Consider the following 7,530-nt stretch of genomic DNA (forward strand, 5'->3'; position numbering starts at 1 on the left):
TTCAGTTAATTTTTGTGAGTGATGTAAAATAAGGTTATAGTTTTATCTTTTAATATATGAATATCCAATTTCTCAACACCATTCACCGAAAAGACTATCTTTTCTCATGGAGTATTCTTGGCTCCCACATCAAATATTAGTTGCCTATATATGCATAGGTTTCGGAGAAGGCGATGGCACCCCACTCCAGTACTCTTGCCTGAAAAATCCCATGGACAGAGGAGCCTGGTAGGCTGCAGTCCATGGGGTTGTGAAGAGTTGGACATGACTGAGAGACTTCACTTTCACTTTTCACTTTCATGCATTGGAGGAGGAAATGGCAACCCACTCCAGTGCTCTTGCCTGGAGAATCCCAGGGACGGGGGAGCCTGGTGGGCTGCCGTCTATGGAGTCGCACAGAGTCGCACACGACTGAAGTGACTTCGCAGCAGCATAGGTTTATTTCTGGGTTCTCAGTTCTGTTCCATCGGTTTACATTGATTTGGCAGTCATGCAATCATGTTTTTTTTTTTAATGCTGTGTTAAGTGATAGACACAGGATTTAGTTTAGAAAAATCATACATAAAAGAGCTTAGATGGAAATGCTCCAAAATATATTTTTAAATTGATAATTTTATACAAAATATTCTTAAACTTGATTTCAGCTAAGGAAATTGTCTCAAGTATAGATTCCTAAATTTTCTGAATCAATGACTTTGAAAAGGGGTTCAGGATGAATCTAAATTTTTTACATAAAACCCCAATTCTTTGCATGCAGGTGATCTGCAGACTACACGTGGAGAACACTACCCCAGTTAGTAGGATTATGGATGCAAATAGACATAAACGAATACAAAATGATGTATAATATACATTTAAACGTGCACAATCAGAACTATGCAATAAACAATGCATATATGTGTATAAATAAATAAATATATATATATGTATAATTGCATGTATACGGTCATTAGGCTTGCTTTTATTCCAAACTCTGTTTTCCAGTATGAAGGGGCACTTTTTATAATCTGCTAATCTCTTCTAATTTTGACAGAATTTGTAGGACGCAATAGTCACTACAGGTAATTTTTGGTATCTTCAGTTTATTTCTTCCTGAAATTTTCTCTTTAGGAAAACAAATAGTGAGAGACTGATCAAGGGTTGCAAGTGTCAGTTTTCGCCATAACTACGTGCTGTGCTGTGCTTGGTCACTCAGTCACGCCCGACTCTTTGTGACCCCATGGACTGTAGCCCGCCAGGCTCATAACTATATATTATATATATACACGCATACACACCAACCTGGCATAGTGTTATAAATTAGATGTTCTTTTAATAAGAGAATAATAGCAATTCCCTATTTACAAATTATGTATCCTTGGAATAAAAGATGTCCTTTAAGTTTAACACATTTTGCTTCATAAGAAACACTGAAATATAAGAATCTACAAAGGAGTAGAAATACGTATACGTATAACTGATTCACTTTGCTGTGCACCTGAAACTAATGCAACATTGTAAACCAACTATAGTCCAATAAAATGATTAAAAATAAATACATTTTTTTTAAATAGCTTAAAATTTTAGTTTAAAAATACATTGCATTAAATTTTTATTTTTTTAATGACCAATGACAACTTTATCACAGATCTGTGCCAGAATTTAATGATACTTGGGCACATCATTTATAAGCACAGAGGACAGACATGGAAACAGGTAAAAGATACATAGTATAAGGCTAGATTTTACTAAAAAGTTCAAAAATAAGAAAAAATAGTTTAAAAAATAGTTAGTGCTTGACTTTGAGAAGAATGTTAATTATAAAAAAAGTGTTGCCTTCTCAAAAATAGTCTCCATTTCAAAGAAAAGTTCCACCAAAGGCTGTATAATGGACTCTGAGAAGTGTGAGAGAAAGGCAGTGTATACTAACTGCCCACCAGGTGAGATGCAGTATTAGATACTGAATATTTATAATCTCCACAAATGCTAAGAGAAACAGATGAACTCGCTGAAGGTAACACAGCATGTATGTGGAAAACACAGTCATTTAAAACCCAGGCCCACCTGCCTGTGTTATTGCTTGATTTGCTTCTTTTTGTTGCAATGAAAATATCGCTGGGAGGTTGAATAGTATCCTCACTAAGACACTAAATAACATTGATTGACTAATCAATTAATTAACATTTAATAAGTTGAACATATACATGTAAATATTTCTTCTCAATCCATCTATGTACTTCTGGTTAGTGTATTCCGTTTATCTCTATTTATAGTTCAGTACAATATCGTGAACTTAGATGTCCTTATGTACAAATGAAATTGAATTATCCCTTTATCTAAATAATGCACCCTAATTAGCTAACACATTTATCTTAAAATTAATATGTCCTTGTAAACTCAAAGGGGTTTTGTTGTTGGATATCAATCAATATCAGTGACACTGATAATTTTATCAATCTTTCTGGTGCTAATAATTCTGTTTTACTATACTTTTCTGAGGTAAAATCATATCTTATGCAAAAGTAGGAATTAAAGAAGCTAACAAAGAGAGGTTGGATCATAACTTTCCTTCCAAGGAGTAAGCATCTTTTAATTTCATGGCTGGAATCACCATCTGCAATGATTTTGGAGCCCCAAAAAATAAAGTCTGACACTGTTTCCACTGTTTCCCCATCTATTACCCATGAAGTGATGGGACCAGATGCCACGAGCTTAGTTTTCTGAATGTTGAGCTTTAAGCCAACTTTTTCGCTCTCCTCTTTCACTTTCATCAAGAGGCTCTTTAGTTCCTCTTCACTTTCTGCCATAAGGATGGTGTCATTTGCATATCTGAGGTTATTGATATTTCTCCCGGCAATCTTGATTCCAGCTTGTGCTTCTTCCAGTCCAGCGTGTCTCATGATATACTCTGTATATAAGTTAAATAAGCAGGGTGACAATATACAGCCTTGATGTACTCCTTTTCCTATTTGGAACCAGTCTGTTGTTCCATGTCAAGTTGCTTCCTGACCTGCATACAAATTTCTCAAGAGGCAGGTCAGGTGGTATGGTATTCCCATCTCTTTCAGAATTTTCCCCAGTTTATTGTGATCCACACAGTCAATGGCCTTGGCATAGTCAATAAAGCAGAAATAAATGTTTTTCTGGAATTCTCTTGCTTTTTCCATGATCCAGCAGATGTTGGCAATTTGATCTCTGGTTCCTCTGCCTTTTCTAAAACCAGCTTGAACATCTGGAAGTTCAAGGTTCATGTATTGCTGAAGCCTGGCTTGGAGAATTTTGAGCATTACTTTACTAGCATGTGAGATGAGTGCAATTGTGCAGTAGTTTGAGCATTCTTGGGCATTGCCCTTCTCTGGGATTAGAATGAAAACTGACCTTTTCCAGTCCTGTGGCCACTGCTGAGTCTTCCAAATTTGCTGGCATATTGAGTGCAGCACTTTCACAGCATCATCTTTCAGGATTTGAAACAGCTCAGCTGGAATTCCATCACCTCCACTAGCTTTGTTCATAGTGATGCTTTCTAAGGCCCACTTGACTTCACATTCCAAGATATCTGGCTCTAGGTGAGTGATCACACCATCATGATTATCTGGGTCATGAAGATCTTTTTTTTTGTATAGTTCTTCTGTGTATTCTTGCCACCTCTTCTTAAAATCTTCTGCTTCAATTAGGTCCATACCATTTCTGTCCTTTATTGAGCCCATCTTTGCATGAAATATTCCCTTGGTATCTCTAATTTTCTTGAAGAGATCTCTAGTCTTTCCCATTCTGTTGTTTTCCTCTATTTCTTTGCATTGATCGCTGAAGAAGGCTTTATCTCTTCTTGCTATTCTTTGGAACTCTGCATTCAGATGCTTATATCTTTCCTTTTCTCCTTTGCTTTTCGCCTCTCTTCTTTTCACAGCTATTTGTAAGGCCTCCCCAGACAGCCATTTTGCTTTTTTGCATTTCTTTTCCATGGGGACGGTCTTGATCCCTGTCTCCTGTACAATGTCACGAACCTCATTCCATAATTCTTCAGGCATTCTATCTATCAGATCTAGACCCTTAAATCTATTTCTCACTTCTACTGTATAATCATAAGGGATTTGATTTAGGTCATACCTGAATGGTCTAGCAGTTTTCCCTACTTTCTTCAATTTGAGTCTGAATTTGGCAATAAGGAGTTCATGATGTGAGCCACAGTCAGCTCCTGGTCTTGTTTTGGCTGACTATATAGAGCTTCTCCATCTTTGGCTGCAAAGAATATAATCAATCTGATTTTGGTGTTGACCATCTGGTGATGTCCATGTGCAGAGTCTTCTCTTGTGTTATTGGAAGAGGGTGTTTGCTATGACCAGTGTATTCTCTTTGCAAAACTCTATTAGTCTTAGCCCTGCTTCATTCCACATTCCAAGGCCAAATTTGCCTGTTACTTCAAGTGTTTCTTGACTTCCTACTTTTGCATTCCAGTCCCCTATAATGAAAAGGACATCTTTTGGGGGTGCTAGTTCTAAAAGGTCTTGTAGGTCTTCACAGAACCATTCAACTTCAGTTTCTTCAGCATTACTGGTTGGGGCATAGACTTGGATTACTGTGATATTGAATGGTTTGCCTTGAAAACAAACAGAGATCATTCTGTCGTTTTTGAGATTGCATCCAAGTACTGCATTTCGGACTCTTTTGTTGACCATGATGGCTACTGCATTTCTTTTAAGTTATGACCAACCTAGACAGCATATTCAAAAGCAGAGACATTACTTTGCCAACAAAGGTCCATCTAGTCAGAGCCATGGTTTTTCCAGTAGTCATGTATGGATGTGAGAGTTGGACTATGAAGAAAGCTGAGCACCGAAGAACTGATCCTTTTGAACTATGGTGTTGGAGAAGACTCTTGAGTGTCCCTTGGACTGCAAGGAGATCCAACCAGTCCACTCTAAAGGAGATCAGCCCTGGGTGTTCTTTGGAAGGAATGATGCTAAAGCTGAAACTCCAGTACTTTGGCCACCTCATGTGAAGAGTTTACTCATTGGAAAAGAGTCTGATACTGGGAGGAATTGGGGGCAGGAGGAGAAGGGAACGACAGAGGATGAGATGGCTGGATGGCATCACCAACTCGATGGACATGAGTCTGAGTGAACTCCGGGAGTTGGTGATGGACAGGGAGGCCTGGCGTGCTGCAATTCATGGTGTTGCAAAGAGTCAGACATGACTGAGCAACTGAACTGAATGAAAAGAGGTGCGACCAAATTTCCTGAATTATGTATTCTCCAAAGCAAGGGGGACCTAAGTAACACAGATGAATAAGGCAATGGTCAAGTCTCAGTGGTCAGAGTGTTTGAAGTTTTGGACAATTTTTTGAGGTCAAAGCAATAAGGAACCAGCATACTATTTCAAAGAAGAAGCACCAAAACCAGTCAGTAGCATCCAGATGAGCTTTAACCCCATGACTGAAACTGCCTATTGTCTGCTCTCTTTTCTGTTTTCTAAACAGATGTTTTCTAAAGCCTTGGTTCTCTTACATGCAAGGGCATAGGAAACTCAAGAGAGAAAGATAAATGTATAAGTCATTTATAAGTGATTTAATAGAATTTTACAAGGGATCAAAATAGGTTTTTTGGCTTAGATTTTGACAATTTTTACCCTTTGACCATTTAATTAGGTCTTCTTAAGAAAAAATATTTTTGACGCGAGGTGGGAAAGCCGGTGGCTCGGAGGAGTGCAGCTTGGTTACCCTGTGGCGCGTCTCAGTGGGGCCAGGAACTGAAAGATAGCCAGAATGGCTGAAAATGGTGATAATGAAAAAATGGCTGCTCTGGAGGCCAAGATCTGTCATCAAATTGAGTATTATTTTGGAGACTTCAATTTGCCACGGGACAAATTTTTAAAGGAACAGATCAAACTGGATGAAGGCTGGGTACCTTTGGAGATAATGATAAAGTTTAATAGGTTAAACCGTTGGACGACAGACTTTAATGTAATAGTAGAGGCCCTGAGCAAATCAAAGGCAGAACTCATGGAAATAAGTGAAGATAAAACTAAAATTAGAAGATCTCCAAGCAAACCCCTCCCTGAAGTGACTGATGAGTATAAAAATGATGTAAAAAACAGATCTGTTTATATTAAAGGCTTCCCAACTGATGCAGCTCTTGATGACATAAAAGAATGGTTAGAAGATAAAGGTCAAGTACTAAATATTCAGATGAGAAGAACGTTGCACAAAGCATTTAAGGGTTCAATATTTGCTGTATTTGATAGTATTGAGTCAGCTAAAAAGTTTGTTGAGACCCCTGGCCAGAAGTACAAAGACACAGACCTGCTAATACTTTTCAAGGAAGATTACTTCACCAAAAAAAGTGAAGAAAGAAAGCAAAATAAAATAGAAGCTAAATTACGAGCTAAACAAGAGCAAGAAGAAAAACAAAAGCTAGCAGAAAATGCTGAAATGAAATCTCTAGAAGAAAAGATTGGCTGCTTGCTGAAGTTTTCAGGAGACTTAGATGATCAGACGTGTAGAGAAGGTTTGCACACCCTTTTCTCAAATCATGGTGAAATAAAATGGATACACTTTGTCAGAGGAGCCAAAGAGGGAATAATTCTATTTAAAGAAAAAGCTAAGGAAGCACTGGATAAAGCAAAAGAGGCCAATAATGGTAACCTACAACTAAGGAACAAAGAAGTCACTTGGGAAGTACTAGAAGGAGATGTGGAAAAAGAAGCACTGAAAAAAATTGTAGAAGATCAACAAGAATCTCTCAACAAATGGAAGTCAAAAGGCCGCAGATTTAAAGGAAAAGGAAAGGGAAATAAAGCTGCCCAGGCTGGGTCTGCTAAAGGAAAAGTACAGTTTCAGGGCAAGAAAACTAAATTCGATAGTGATGATGAACGTGATGAAAAGGGTGCATCTGGAACAGTAAAAAGAGCAAGAGAAGAAACAGACAAAGAAGAACCTCTGTCAAAACAACGGAAAACAGAAAATGGTGCCGGAGACCAGTAGTTTAATAAACAAATTTTTAATTCATTTTAATTAGATTTTAAGCTGCTTTTGTCTTTGAAGGCTGTTAAAAAGAAAACCGAATTAGATCCACTTCAATGTCTACCTGTAAGAAAGGAAGATTTTTTTGTTGTTGTTGAACTTGTCTTTTGTTATCGAAATGTTTTTTAATGTGCACTTCTGTTTGTGTTCTTTTGGATTATTCAAATATCAAAAGAAACATTCTTCCATTAAGAATTGCCTTTGTAATATGAGAATGTATCAGTACAAAGTAATAAAATGTATACTGCATAAAAATAAACTAAGTTTATTTATTTTTTTTGTGTGTGCCCGAAGTATTGGAGAAAGAATTCATGTTAAACCAGCATATTGGCTGTTGTGATTATAGGCCCCTTCTGTTTTAGCAAAATATTTATCTTTTACGCTGGCTTTCTGTATTTACTCAAGCAACTTGATAACATTAGAAATAATTACTTATTGTGTAGTTTTTCAGTACTGAATGTGGATAAACCAGAATCAAGAGACTTACTGATTTTTTTTTATGAAACTTGTATGATGCTGGCAGGTCGTATCGC

General features: G+C 37.3%; 1 pseudogene across 1 annotated transcript; it reads left to right on the plus strand.

Moving 5' to 3' along the window:
* On the plus strand, positions 5,661-7,256 carry LOC108636237 (annotated as a pseudogene). The gene has a single exon (XR_001918217.1). The product of XR_001918217.1 is annotated as a lupus La protein homolog pseudogene (transcript).

This window comes from Capra hircus, chromosome 6 (genome assembly GCF_001704415.2).
Source record: "Capra hircus breed San Clemente chromosome 6, ASM170441v1, whole genome shotgun sequence".
Lineage (NCBI taxonomy): Eukaryota > Metazoa > Chordata > Mammalia > Artiodactyla > Bovidae > Capra > Capra hircus.